Genomic DNA, 15,564 nt, shown 5'->3' on the forward strand with positions numbered 1-15,564 from the left:
TACCACATACAAAGCTTAGCAAGTCTTACTGGAAGCATCGTGGAGCTCATTGAGAGCTGAACAGAAGAGGAAAACCTATAGCAGAAATTTCAGTTGCTTAAAAAAATCTCAACAGAGAGTGAAAGGTCCCTCCTGAGCAATCCTGGATGTCTCCGATGTGATCGTTCCAACGAACATCTCATCATCAAAAGGAATCCGTTCAAGAGAAGAAGCTGCATCCCCTGCTAGAAGCCTTGCGTTATCTAGGAGCTAGTTTTCTCCTGTGATTTCTGTAAATGCAGAAACCCTTGGCTTCCTGGAATACTTGAGTTCCAAAATCTCTTCGGTATAACATTTAAACACCACACTTAAAAAAAAGTACAACTTCTTTTTTTCCTAAACCCAGGAACTTGTTCTCATTGGAGATAACAGGAAACCAGCTTTGTCACCCATTATTACATGCTGTTAAGGAGGACACACAATTTATGCTTTAAAGGGAGATTACTGAAAGAAGAGCCTGAAGACACTGTGTCAGGTCAGTGGCATTTCCTTGCTTGATGTTTCCTGATAAAAACGTTTTTTGGTGAGAGGTGAGGGAGAATAAGTGGGTATAGGGCTTAAAATAAATGGGTAAAGAGCTCCAAATAAGGCAAAAAATAGGGAATTGTGTTACTAATTTTCTCCCTGTTTCTCAGTTTTACTGTGTGTTGTCATCCCCTCATGGGTCTGGAAGAAGAATTTCTCTCTCTCTCTCTGTATTTATCAATAAATACATGTAAATTATGGTGCACACCAACTTGTGGTGCTGAGAGGAGTACAATATATGATTTTTCAGCTTCTCATGATCAGTTTATGGGAGAGGTTGTAGAGTTAGGGTCCATTTAGATTATAAGTAAGTGATAACATCTCCAGAATCATGAGAACTTCCCGAGTTCATACAGCAGCCGCTGGTTTATCTCCCAGCTTTTCTTCAGCCATCAGAACACCACAGGTTATTGTTAGTATTTGCCTGTCCACAGCTCTGTCCTCTCCTCTGGCTTGTAAACTCCCTGGGGATAGAGACAGGGTGTCACCTGGCTTCTTAGCTCCAGGGCTTGCATGGTTACGTGGCCCACAATAGTGTTCCACAAATGTTTGTTGACATCTTAGCAATTTTGTCAGACTCAATGTGTGCCTTGTGAAGCTTAAAATAGTGATCTCCGTTCTGGGATCTGATGATTGCACTGGCTGTGAAGGGGCATGGTTGGGAGCTATTTCGTGTTCTTATTGGATGATATGCTGTATATAGTTTGAAGGTCACATTTTACATAAAAGGAAATATCTCAGTTGGCTAATATAAGTCATTCAGAGCAAGTTTGCTTATGTCTAATAAAATTATACAATGCATGAAGCTACAGGAAACTCACATTCTGCCTATCCTCCTTTTCCAGCTAAACTGGGCTCCAAGAAAGGAAACAGCCTTCTCTCTCACAGCCTGCCACTTTTAAACAATCTCAGAGGCCTATTCCCCATGGGCTAGACTTTGGCAGGACACTGCTGTTAGCTTGTGTACGGGGTCATGTGAAATATTGTGATCTGGACAGTCAGTGGTCTATTGTTTACTACTGGATACCACCTTTCTAATGGCTCCTGCATGGGAAAAGAAACCCCCAAGTTTATTGCAACGGGGAAACAATGGGAATGGTCGGGGAAATTGTGCTACATACAACTATTTAAACTCCTGTATATTTATTCAGTTCTGAACAATTACTAGTTCAATACTGGGAGTTTATTGTGGTCTGGATTTCCCTATTACACACCCAACCATTTAGAAGCACAGCTGGAAATTTCCTTTTATATTGCATCATTCTACTCTCTAATAATGATGGATATACTAACCGACAAATCTGAGAAAGGCAGAGCATTGGTTTCATTCGAACATGAATTCTTTGTAATTACTTAGGAAGACAGTATAAAGTGCTGCCACCCAAAAGAGATTTTGCATTCTCTTTTTTGTCTTTCTTTCTTTTTTTTTTTTTTTAGGAAGATTGGCCCTGAGCTAACATCTGTGCCCATCTTCCTCTGCTTTATATATGGGACACCTGACACAGCATGGCTTGATAAGCGGTGCATAAGTCTGCTCCCAGGATCTGAACTAGTGAACCCTGGGCTGCCAAAGCAGAGCATGTGAACTTAAGCACTACAACACCAGGCCAGGCCCTGTGTTTTCTATTTAGCAAGAATGCCAAAGACTTTCTAGGGACCCACTACATAGTGATCCGGTTTAAAGGTAAATAGAAGATTTTACAGTACGTCACCTTGAAAGCCATAAATGCATATATCATCTTGCAGATGTACAAACAGTACAGGAAGGGTCGAGCCTCTAGCTTCAGGCAGAAGATGCAGATCTGAGATGACTTCTAGGCTTCAGAGACTCGGGAAGGTCAAATTTTCTTTGTAACACATTCTGATTATTTCCATCTTCTTATAGGCACTTCCTCTGCTTTGTCTAAGTTTGACATAAGTCTCTTTCACACAGGTGCTTGTCTTGGCAGACACAGAGGAAGTTAGGAAACTGGGCCAATGAGCACATTTTGAAAGTACTGAAATTTGATCATTGTATTTATTCTTTTTCATAGGAGAGGCAATAAAAACCATCTTAGAGATGAATTGAGATTCTGGTCTTCTCTAAGAAGAGAATATATATATATATATATATATATATATATATATATATATATATATATATAAACTAGTCTATCAAGTCTTGACATTTTCTATTTCTCTATCTTGACCAGAAAAATAGTAAAACAAAAGAAGTCATTTATCATCAGTTCAATAAACTTCAGTACATCATTGTCTTGGTACTTTGTAACTAAAACTTAAAAAAGAAACCAAAACTCTCTTTATAAGAAAGTGTCCTGGACCAGGTGTCAAAAAATATGTGTTGCTTCTAGTTCTTTCATTAACTAGCCAGTATAGTGGACATATTGTTTAATTTTACAGCTTTTATAGCTGTTTAGATTGGGAACATTCTATACTAAGGGCACAAAAGACTTGAAAATTAGGCAGCAAATTTAAAAGTTGCAAGCATATTAAAAACAGAAAACAATTAAGGGGTAGCTCAGTGGCATAGTGGTAAAGCTTGCGTGCTCTGCTTTGGCAGCCCTGGGTTTCCAGGTTCGGATCCCAGGCGCAGACGTAGTACTGCTCGTCAAGCTACACTGTGGCAGCATCCCACATAAAATAGAGGAAGATTGGCACAGGTGTTATCTCTGGGCCATCTTCCTCACACACAAGAAAAAATGAAAAAACAGGAAAAAATTGTTTCCTAAATGGAACCCATTTCAAAGAACATGTTTATCCAAATCTAGCACAGTAGACCTCAAAGTTTAATTGATTTCTTCTTTTTCCTGATCTCCTATTCTCACTCAGTAGCAGGAGAAAAAAATAAACTTAAATTGCCCACTCAGGGTAACTATGTCTTTGTGGTTTAAAACAATCACTTCTCAGTCCCTACAGGATTTAGGTCTGTCAGTTCTGGGGTCTTCTCACCCACCTTGTCCTATACTTTCCACGATGAAGTCTTTAAGAAGTTCGTATGCCATACTGCTATGGTTTGACAGAAAGATGTCTGATACATGTGTAGTCCTACTGTGGTCACTACTGTCTCGATGTCACTGGATTGATTGGCACCTGTTGAGCTGTGGCTGGTTTCACCTATTTTTCAGATGTTGTGCTGGAACTGAACACTGACGGCCCGCATTTCTGACGTAGCCCATCTTCTCTAGGTCTCATGCTAGCTCCTTGTCCCAACCCTAGATCTCTTTGGGCCTCAGGTCTTTTGCCCCTCACTCCCAACCCCAACTGAGGCACACGAGAACTTCTGTATTTCCTCGACGGTATGTATGAGACATGGGGAGCCAGAAGTGCTCCTACTTCCAGCCATTCAGCATGGAGTATCTCCAAGGGCAGACTCCTCAGGCTCTGTGCCATAAAGCAGGGAATTAACCCCACTATAACTGGGTGCTTATACCACTGCCCATTGCTTTCTCCCACATCTCCCTGTCTTCACAGATCTTTTCTCTCTCTTTTCTCTTTGCCTCCTTCTCCTAGCAACAGTAAGGTAAGAATTTCCTTTACATCACATCATATGATCTCCCTTCCTTTTCTATGGGATAATCTAGGGTCAATTCTTTAAACTTGGGTTCTTGATATATATTACAGGTTGAATAATAATAAATTTCCATTTTTGTAGGTCGAAAATGAGTGAATATTTCATGGGATTCAATCTAGGAGAATATGACTTTGAGAGTGTGAGAAAATTATTCTTCCTCCTCAGAGCCCAATTTTCAAAACTATTATCTTCCTATGAAGCTTAAAAATCTCAGTTTGAATGCCAAAGCCAAACAATTATTCTTTCTAATAAACACTCGCTAGTCTGCTCTACCCTGGGGAGTAAGCCTCAGTCTCAAGGTCTGGACTTAATGGCAAAAGGAAATTCGAGGGAGAAATAAAAATAAAACTAAATTACTGAGATGAGAAATTATATCAGAAGATATTTCAAAACTATTTTTCTACCGCTACAAAAATTCAAATCAGAAATCAGTGTAATAGTTCTAAGTTTTCCTTAAGAAAGTGATATGATAGCACTAAATTGTTCACATTTTATCAGGAAGAAGCAGTGTTAAAATTAACTTCCGATCTAATTTATTTAAAGTTTTTATTCTGTTTTGAGAAAGTGAAAGATGAGACAAGAATGACTGGTAATGTTATCTTATGAATGATATTCCTCTATACTTCTCTAATATTTTAAATTAAAAAAAAAAGCTTTTTCATTTAGTTCTTAGTAAAAATCTGTAGACCTCTAAGGTCTTAAGTGTGAAACTGATTTGGCCCAAGTCAAAGAGCTGTTAAACTACATGACCAAGGAAATGACTGGGCTTAGACTATCTATGTGTTGTAAGTATTTCCCTACTCAAGCTCATCATCTGTCCTGGGAAAGAAACATAAAGTTAGCTGTCCCAGAGGTGAACAAGCTGTGAGATGCGTATAGTCAGTGTGTGTGTAAGATGAGGCATTGGATGGTGTGACTCTTCTATAGGAGAGCAAAACGATGGCATTAAGCCACACTGAGTTGTGATTATATTCTCAGAAAGCACGAACCCTAAGTTGACAATAATCTCCTGCGTTTCTTCACAAATATACTTCCTATTTATTGCCACCAGGTTACCCTATCTGCAGAGTTTATACGTCATTCCTATTGTGTCTAGAAAGATAGAATGCTACAGGTTATTGAATCAAACATCTGGATTGTCACTGCATATTAATTCAACTGGTTATAAAGGGACTAAGGATTCTCATAGGTTTCCTTAGCTGTGCCATTTAGAGAAGAGTCACCATCATATCAAAGATTTTTGGTGACACATTTTCAGCTTTATCTGCTGGTGGTATACTTAGAAGCTTAAAACCTTTTGAAGTAAAATTGAGGTAAAATTTTCAATTACTTGAAATAGCTGATTAAGATACAGCCAATTTAAAGAAAAAATTTTAACATCTGGCTATATCAGTCTCTCAAGAAAGAAAATAATTGAAAGATTTTATCACATATCTAAAAATACTGTGATACTGTATTTTTATAATAGTTAAAAATTATATATTTTTATAATTATATTATTAAAGAGTCTCTAAAGTTTTTCTAAAAGAGAAAATTTGAAAAAAAAATTGCCGCTATATAAAGTATTTGTTTGTGTTGCTCTAAGAGGACGACAATGACTGCTAACTTGTATGTTAGAGGGACTTTACTTATTGATGTGATTCCTCTCGTAAGTGGCAAGTCAGATGCATATTTCCAAATTCAAAAGGAGTGGCACATTAGAAAAATAAAGGCACTGATAGAAGTTCTCAGTGGTAAAATGATGGGATTTTTTTCAAAATCACAATGAGAAAACACTTCACACCCTTTAGGATGACTATTATCAAAACAAACAAAGGAAAAACACCCTCCAAAATCACAAAAAGTACCAAATGTTGGCAAGAACATGGAGAAATTAGAACCCTTGCACATTGCTGGTGGGAATTCAAGATGGTGCAGCTTCTGTGGAAAACAGTATGGCAATTCCTCAATGAAGCATCAAATTACCATATGATCCAGCAATTCCACTCCTAGGTATATACTCAAAAGAATTGAAAGAAGGGACTCAAACAGATATTAGTGTACCAGTGGTCATAGCAGTACTATTCACAATAGCCAAAATGTGGAAACAACCCCTAATGTCCATTGACAGGTGAATGGCTAAACGAAATTCGGTATATACATACGATGGAATATTATTCAGCCTTAAAAAGAAAGGAAATACTGACACATGCTACAACAGGATGAACCTTCAAGACATTATGCTTAGAGAAATGAGCCAGACACAAAAGGACAAATATTATATGATTTGACTTATAGGAGGTACCTACAATAGTCAAATTTATAGAGACAGAAAATAGAACAGTGGTTACTGAAGGCCAGGGGAGAGGAGTTATTGTTGACGGATATAGTGTTTCAGTTTGGGATGAGGGGAAAGTTCTGGAGATGATGGTGGTGATGATGGTTGCTTAACAATGTGAATGTATGTAATGCCACCAAATTGGACACATGAAAATGATTAAAACGGTGAATTTTATGTTATGTATATTTTACCACAATAAAAAAAAGATATGATTTTTTGATCATGTAAATCTAGCCTGCCCTTAACAAAATAGCTGCTTTCTACCTGCCTGTAGATTTGCCCTCAGGTATTATCTCTTTCCCTATTGGCTACTTGGAATACATTACTCACTTTCTGAAGTCCTCAATTTTCTCTCCCATCAAATGAAGGAGAGGAATTGGGTAATCCTTGGCTTTTCTTGAGTTATTATTACCTTGGATGATTAAATGGAGAATATTAAGACATTACTCTATTTAAAATAGATGATACTTTTGGTTTACTTTTTTTGAATTCCAATCCTCTTAGGAAAGCATTACAGACTGTGAATTTACTTTTCCTTGTCACTTTTACCTTTTGATGGGCATAAGCATGCTGTTTTGCTAAAGTTCATTAAGATCTTGGCAAATACCTTAAACGTAAAATATTGATAGAGAAAAGCAATTTTTATCATGTAAATATAAATTTTCATCATATGAACTTGACATGAAAGCATAGTATCTGCATTATCATTACCAGTCAATGACAGAAAAACAAAAATATTATTTCTTAAGAAAATGTAAAACTTTTTATTTTCTAACTTAAAATCCATTATTGTTTGATGTAACCAACACAAATAAAAGGAATAGTCATTTATATGATATTCAATATTTTCCCAAGTGCTATATAAAATTCTATATCTCCCAATTGAATGTACACGGAAATTGAAGCATAAAAGGTGCCGCCTAACGGTTTGAGAAGAGAGAGAGAATTTGAAAGTAGTTTCCATGTTAAACTTGACAGGTTGGATCCTTTGTCTCCCGGGATAGCCTTATTCTAAATAAGTATACTAGTCAGGATAGACTTGGTTTGTCCACAGTAACAAATAAACCTGGAAAGTTCAGTGGCTTAAAACACAAAAACTTATTTTTGACTCATGCAAAAATCTTTTAACAAATGTAGTGGTTCTCCAGGCAGCTCCTTTTCAGCAGAATCAGGGATCCAGGATGCTTGTATCTTGTGGCACCACTGTCTCAACATGAGCCTTCTAATTTACCCAGGCGGAGAATGAAAGAGCTGGGGGCGGGGGTGTGTGTGTGTGTGTGTGTGCAGGGGCATTTCATTGTGTCAGCCTGAAACAGGGCATATGTTACTTAAACTCATCATCCATTGGCCAGAGAAAATCATATGACCCTACCTAACTGCACAGAGGCTGGGAAAGGTGAGGGACATCGGTGTAATTCAGTGAGCATTAAATGTCTCTGCCAAAATAAAGTTCTTCAGTCTGAGCCATTCCAAATGGTGTGAACTGACCATTTCCTGAGAATCTAGGCCACAGGATGCATTACAGTGCCAAAATGGCTGCTGTATTAGTTTTCTATTGCTGCCTACTAATAAATTACCACCAACAGCAGCTTAAACAACACAAATTTACTATATAACAGTCCTATAGGTCAGATGTTCACCATAGGTCTTACTAGGCTAAAATCAAGTGACGGCAGGGCTGTGTTCCTTCTAAAGGCTTTAGGAGAGAATCTGTTTCTTGCTTTTTCCATTTTCCAAAGGCTGTCTACATTCCTTGGCTCCTGGTTCCCTTTCTCTATCTTCAAAGCCAGTAATGTTGCAACTCTCTGACCTTTCTTCATGATTACGTCTTCCTCTGACCACAGCCAGGCAAGGTTCCCTGCTTTTAAGGACTCTTGTGATCACATTGGGCCCACCCGGATAATCCAGGATGATCTCCCATCTCAAGGTCCTTGACGTGAATCACATCTGCACAGTCCCTTTTGCCGTGTAAAGTACCATATCACAGCTTCTACAGTTTAGGATGAGGACGTCTTGAGGGTGGTCATTATTCTACCTATCACAGCCACTTTTTATCTTGATGAAATTCATTCACTTAAATTTAATGTTAATAACTGGCTGCTACCTTAGAACAAAAGAGTTTTCAGTAGACATTTCCCTTTCTTGATTTTTTTGTGTGTGTGTGAGGAAGATTCACCCTGAGCTAACATCCGTTGGTGATCTTCCTCTTTTTTCGCTTGAGGAAGATTAGCCCTGAGCTAACAACTGTGCCAGTCTTCCTCTATTTTGTACGTGGGTGCCACCTCGGGATGGCTGATGAGTGGTGTAGATCCACACCTGGGATTCGAACCCATGAACCCGAGCCCCTGAAGCAGAGCACATGGAACTTTAACCACTTGGCCAAAGGGCCAGCCCCACTTTGAATTTTATTTCTCTTAAAAACTATTGGTTTAGATTTGGTCATGTAAGATAGGACTTGAAACTAAGTTTTTAGCATTCCTATTTGCAGTGAACAGCTACTTTTTGTTTGTCTGTTTCTGTCAGGTAATATTATTATTAGTAATACCAGCACAACTTTGTTTGGGTAAATCTCCCCTTTTCTGCTCTCAGGCTATATGACTTGGGTGCAGCTGAACTTACTTAGGGCTCCACTGGTGCCCCCATAAGCCAAGTGTGCCAATCCCAAACTTTAAATCATCCAATCACGATGATTCATTCAAAAAATTCCCCCAAGAGAGTGAATTGCAGGACTTAGATGAGATTGCTCTGAAAGAGGAGTTCTCATCCCACTGGGTTGCTAAGCATGTACAGTGCAAGTGTGGAGCTGCTGGTGTACACCATGATCCAGCAAGCGAAAGAGCGTGCCTGAGAATGAACCCACTGTAGAGGAAAGCAGGCTTGGAAGACAGAGACAGAGTCCGGACATCCACGCATCAGGATCTAGCCATGTCTGAGATTTTTGTTACAAAGGTCTATACATTCTCTATTTTGTTTAAGCAAGTTTAATTTGGGTTTCTGACACTTGGCCACCACATGAGCCTTGGCTAGTAGAGGCAATAAAGTTCAATAGAAGTAATAAAGTGAAACTTACATGCTCCCAAACAACTCCAGGTAAGTAAAAATTTTGACGACAACGCTCAAATTAATTGCTGAAGCGCTAGGGTACTTCACAGGCTCTACCTGTCCAGAATAACTGATGTCATCAGTTATAAAAATAACACTGCTAATTGCCCCGGTAGATTGTTCTCTCTGCGATGCCATATATGCCCAGAAAATTGTCTCCAGCTGCGGCAGGCAGCAATCCTTGTGGGTATTTGCTTACTTACTGCAGGCTGTTGAATGCTCTCCTGAAGACCAATCCAACAGCAGATATATCACCTGACTTTCACTGCCAAGGATGATATATGTTCCACGAATGCACACGGATGGAAGGCATGTGAAAACCGGGGGTGATGATGAAGTAAGGAACATTTATGAAAGTAAATGAAACATTTATGAAAGAGCATTTAATCAACTGTTTGAATGAGGACAGGAAGTTTTTTTTTAACAAGCATGTTGTGAATGTCAGGACCCAGATCCAAGAATGGAAAAAACTGTTTTATAGCTTCCTGCTGTTATGTTCTTTTTAGACTATTTGGTTATTATCGTTAAAAGAAAGATTTGTATTTCTCAATAGTTATTCTCTTATATATACAATTTATTCATCATATGTGGGATCCCCATAGTACTGAAATTTAAAGGATCTTATTAAAATAGCAGGACACAAAATATAGTATTTTCACTATAAAAATATGTATGCATATAAATGTATTTACGTAGAAAGAGCTAATATGAAAAATATTTTGTTGGGGCAGTAGATTATGGGTAACTTTTGCTTAAAATTTGATTAATATTATTGATGAAATATTTAAGTACTATATTTTTAGTACAGATAAAAATAATCATCTTATGTGTAAAAATGTTTATCAAAATATCCTCTGAGTATGTGGATGTGTGTAGCAGCTTCATTGTGGGTCATTGATTTAAAGTGGGCCATCATTAATTTTCAAGCAGTGTTGCCTTTCTGTTATTCCGATGACGATTTTTCCCTGACCTTTGGTTCCCAAGGGTCAGAATTAACATGTTCTTGGGAAACTGTTCTAGTTTTTCCTCTTAAATTCCCTAATGACTTCTCAGCAGCTGTAGAAGAGGTGACATAAAGACGACATAAAGTTATTTTGTCTCGATCCCCTTGTTCCAGCCATCAAAGAAGGATAAGGTTCTGGGAATCACTTCTTGGACTGCTTGCCGACAGCTCTTTGGTGTACTTAGAGGGAAGGACCATAAGCTTTCCCCAAGTCCCAAGAGACTAAAAGTAGCCATTTGCCATATTAGAGTTGCTGCATTTCTAACTTGAATTTTTTTCTGAATTGAAGTAAATTGGGCAGAAGAAGTTTCCAGAAACATCTGGTGGCAAGTCTGATTTTTCAGAGGATGCTGGTCCCCCTCATCACAAAACACAGAAGTCTCTCAACAAGGGGTTGAAAATGAAAATTCCTGCATTGGCCAGTCAGCTGAATGTAAGTGAGTAAAGGGGGCCAGTGAAGATGGTCGTGAACTCTGGTACACACACCCCATCGGAAGGAGGCTGCCACATGGCTCTAGCCATTCCTCCCTGTGCGTGAAAAAAATAAAAATTTGAATTGCTAAAATGCAAAATCTCTGGATATTTCAACTTTGAGGAACAATTCTAGGCAAACTTTTGACTAGTTTTATTAAAACAACAATTTAAAAGCCTTACCAAGATGGAATCAAACATTGAAAGCCCAAACGGATGCAAAACATTGGTTCTAACACTTTAAGTGTGCACAAGAACTGTGTGGAAGCTTACTAAACATGTGGATTCTAGACCCTCCCCAGAGATTCCGAGTCAGTGCATCTGGGATGGGCCCAGGATTCTGAGTTTGTCTCTCTCCTTCAAAGTAATTTTGATGCAGATTGACCTCAGGCTCATTCTTTGAAACCCTCTGTCTTAAAAGATATAGAATGAAGGATTGGACAGAACTTTTTAGGTGTTAACTGGTAGCTGGTAAAGGGGATCAGAACATGCCACCCCAAAATATGCTGCTTTGGCATATTGATTATTTTGAGAAACGGCAGATGCAGTAACAGCTCTCTGCCTTCTCCGTTTCCTGCTAAAAGCGGAACATAAATTTCCAGTAAGAAAGATGCCCTCCCTGTACCAGAAAGAGAACATTCTTTTCACTGGTCACAGGCCGTGGATGCCAAGATGAATCTATGCAAACAAAGCTTACTAAATAACCTTTCTCTTCCGTTCGTTTCTCCCAAATATTTACCTTCCTACAATTTGCTACTCCTAGAAACCCACACTCCTTTTCCTTTGTCTCCAATTTATTGCCCTTTGTTAAAATGGTGTTTAAGCTCTTGGGCTTAACCACTTTGTTGGGGTGTTCATTTCATTCCTATGGAGCCCCCTATGTTACATAAAAATAGTAACATCAAATAAATTTGTATGCTTTTCTCCTGTCAGTCTGGCTTTTGGCAGTTTAATTCACAGGCTCCAGTCTCTATGCCTAAGAGAGCAGAGGACTGTCTTCCTCCCCTGCGCTAGCATTCACCTAGTTGAGGAGTAAACTATCTGCCAGCTCCCTGACCGCCTTGCCTAAACCGTTGAAGACCATCATGTATCTGGGGCGCAGGACTGAGCCTCCAGCTCCCTGGGCAAGATGCACGTGCTCAGGGAGGTCGGGGAAAGCTGCTCTTTGTTTGTTTTTGCAGGACTAAGGCTGGGGATGGTTCCTGGTTAGTATTGTCCACTTGAGACTTTGGCCTCAGCACAGGAAGGTGCTCCAAGGACTTTTATAAAAAAGAATACTTTGAAGGTTTCATCCTGCTCACTCCAATGTCCTCGTTTATACGTCATTTCACTTGACATGTTTCCATGTTGAGAAAATAAGGTTACTCATCTCTCCTCTGATTCTCTGTGGTCGACCAACTACACCCAAAGGTACACTGGTTACTTCAGGTACTTGGAGAGTTGGTTTGTCAGAGCTTACAAATATGACAATTAGGAAATGATAAAAAATAGAACATAACCAAGGGCCAAAAGAGGAAGCACGTGATCTGGGCTACAGTAGGTCAGTCAGGGACCAAATTAAAAGAGGACTGGAATCTTGCAATAGCTTCAGGGTGGTGGGGTTTGAGAGGAACCATCAGAAATGTGTGGCATGGGGATAGATAAAAGGTAAAGAAGGCCTGACCGACTGATTTGGAGCATGGACAAAGATTCTTCGATGCCATGCCCTTCCCCTAAGCTTTCTCTGAAGCTGGCACAGAAACAAACTTCTTCTCTTCTCTCAATCCTTCAATAATCACTTACTTGTTTTTGGTTTAATTTTAATTGTGTTTGCTTTTCGTGTCTAAACTAATGACTCTCCAATTTTCTCTATTAATTTTCAGACTATTTATGTTTGTTTACTTTTCTAATCAGTCAAATTCAGTAGGGACCTAAATATGGTTTATAAGGTGCTCATCACTTCGCATATGTATTTTTTTATCAGCAAGAACTCTTACTAATCATTAATAAAAATACAAATGAGAGCTAGTTTTGGTAATATCTTCCTAAGCATTCTTTCTTTGGCCTAGGTCTATCCAGAATACTAACCACGAATCACTGATGACTCTTCATGCCACCCCAATTTTCAGAATGATTGATTTTTCCCATTTGCAATGGAATGATTTTTCATGCCATTACCTAGAAATGTTATTATTTAGCAAGACAGTTTAATGTCTTGAGGAACATTTCAGGGAAACAACACGCAATGAGTTTTATTACATAAACTTCATGAAAGCAAGGAACACATCTTTTTTGTTTACTGCAAGTAGATGCTCAATTTTATTGTGTGGAATAAAATGAATTATAATTTAAGTCATGTCTTATTGTTTAGACTGATTTATCTTTCTGCTTAAAAAATTACTTATACAGACTAAAATATTTTTTTTAACCAAATTAAGTGTTCTCTGGGAAGAAACAAGTTTATTCTGAACCTGGAAGTTAAAGTTTTTTCTCAAATCAGTCATTTTTCAGAAGAGAGATCAACTATTTAGTAAGACTTGAGCCACACAGCAATGTCAACTTTTATACAGCACTGGTTAATAAAGATTTTTAAGAAAACCTAAATAATTATTAAATAGACTGGTTGGATATACCCCTTTCACTTGTGAGCTAAGCCGGGAGGAAGCCAAGCAATTCTGGCCATGAGGTTGTGGCTCAGGAACTTTGTCAATTTATCTGAGTCATAGGTGCATTTATGAGAAGACAATATTTAATGTGCCTTCCTCTTTTGTCTTCCTGAATCCAGAATCATCTGTACTAGTTCATTCTAAGCATTTGTCTGCCTGAGGAGAAATTGGAATTTGTTACAAAGAAAATACCAAAAGGCTATACTCAGCTTTTGACCTTCAAAAGTGAGTTATGCAGCAAGCCATGTGTGGCTGATCATGTTTTCCAAAGATGGCCACAGCAATATGTCCCATCCCACATGCTCTTCTGAAATGTGAACTAGCCGCATGCCATCAAAAGGTGGAATCTAATTCTCCCCTTGAATCTGGACTGGCCTTAGTGACTCTCTTAAAACTAATAGAATAAACATAATTCTGTTTTTCTTGTACACCTGAGTTTAGGATGAGTTGAAATATGCAACCCTGCTTTCTATGTGTAGCATGTCTTAGAGGAAGAGACTCCTCCAGGGAAAGGAAGGAACACTTGAGGCATGGGAGTTTCCATATGCTTTCTCCAACAAAATCTTACGACACTAATCCAGTTTTAGAGCAATGGAGAAACTGAGGCACAGCCAAGTATTAGGATTAGCAGAGCTAGGATTGAGATCCCTGTTTTTCTGTTTCTCTCCACTCTCCATTCTTTCTCCTGAGAATTAGATATTCCAGGCAATGTTAAAAAGTCTCTGACAAATAATGGATAAACTGCATGTTATGCTAAACACCTGTGAACGCAGGTGCCTTTTGGAACTGGCTCGGCAGCTTTCTCTGGGGATCTGAAGCCACTACTTAAGTGTCAATGGAAACCTGAATTTGAAGGTGACCACCGAGGAGACCTGCCATCCCACACAGAGCTCAGAGCCCAGGCCCCCTTGCTATGCCCATTGCCATTCCCACTGAACAGCCACAGATCCAGGGTATTTGGGTAAATATTCAAAGATAGATGTGCAGGTTCTTTTGAGAACTTACTGTAGTTTTGAAAACACTACAAATAGTGAATCTGGTGCTGCAAGCTCTAGATCAGGGCTGAGTCTTTAAGCTGAGCTTCCACAACACACAGCTGAGCTTTGAATTAGCAGATTCTCTGCTGAGTGATTGGGTCTGAACGGATAGCCGTTTAAGGCTCCTTTTTCTCATTGATCATTTTTATCATTCTTTTTTTTTTTTTGTTTATATGACGATCTTTTACACTTATGGCTGGCAGTGGAGAGGCTGTGTTTATGCCCTGTGAGTTCAGAAGTAGGCCTTCAGCTTGTTGACACTGCAGCTTTAAGACTAAGCCAGTCCTCCTGTTATCCCAGAAATTGTCTCTCCACAAGCTTCCTCTCCTGGAAACACTGTGTGCATTAATGGGGGCTCAGTGAGCAGCCTCGGAGCAGGGCCTCTGTTTCTGAAGGTGCCTTACCCTTTTTACCACTTGTCTTGAACACCCTTCTCTCCTCAGGCAAATGTCTGTTTAGAATGGTTGCTTTCGGTCCTCTTTTCACCTCTGACTTCAAGCATTTTTGTTTTATTGGAAAAAATTCCCTCCTACATTCCCGCTCCCTCAAAATGCAGAACACAGAAATAAAAGCATAATTCTAATTTTTGGTCTGGAGTCTAAAATTATTAGCATTCTATAACATTTGTAACTAAATTTCAAAAGACGTCTGTGACTCATTCCCCAGTCATCATATTTTTATTTTCTTCCTAAAAAGCATCTTGACTCTAAGAAACCCACTCTCTGGCTGTTATCACTGCCCTGGAATCCAGGCACCACAGAGAAAGTAAAACTGAGGTCAGGGACCCGTGCTCACAGTGCAAGTCTGTCTTCATTGGATATGACCCATGTGCCCCAGAGCCACAGGCCTTG

General features: G+C 39.0%; 1 protein-coding gene and 1 long non-coding RNA gene across 6 annotated transcripts in view; one reads left to right on the plus strand and one right to left on the minus strand.

Moving 5' to 3' along the window:
* Window positions 1-15,564, minus strand: part of CCDC192 (coiled-coil domain containing 192) — a 224,497-nt gene that overhangs the window by 65,542 nt on the left and 143,391 nt on the right. The window lies entirely within an intron of this gene.
* LOC103557333 (uncharacterized) lies at window positions 386-11,963 on the plus strand. The gene is made up of 3 exons (XR_546445.2): window positions 386-514; window positions 9,766-9,894; window positions 10,850-11,963. It is a non-coding gene; the product is annotated as an uncharacterized lncRNA (long non-coding RNA).

Source organism: Equus przewalskii, chromosome 13 (assembly GCF_037783145.1).
Source record: "Equus przewalskii isolate Varuska chromosome 13, EquPr2, whole genome shotgun sequence".
Classification (NCBI taxonomy): Eukaryota; Metazoa; Chordata; class Mammalia; order Perissodactyla; family Equidae; genus Equus; species Equus przewalskii.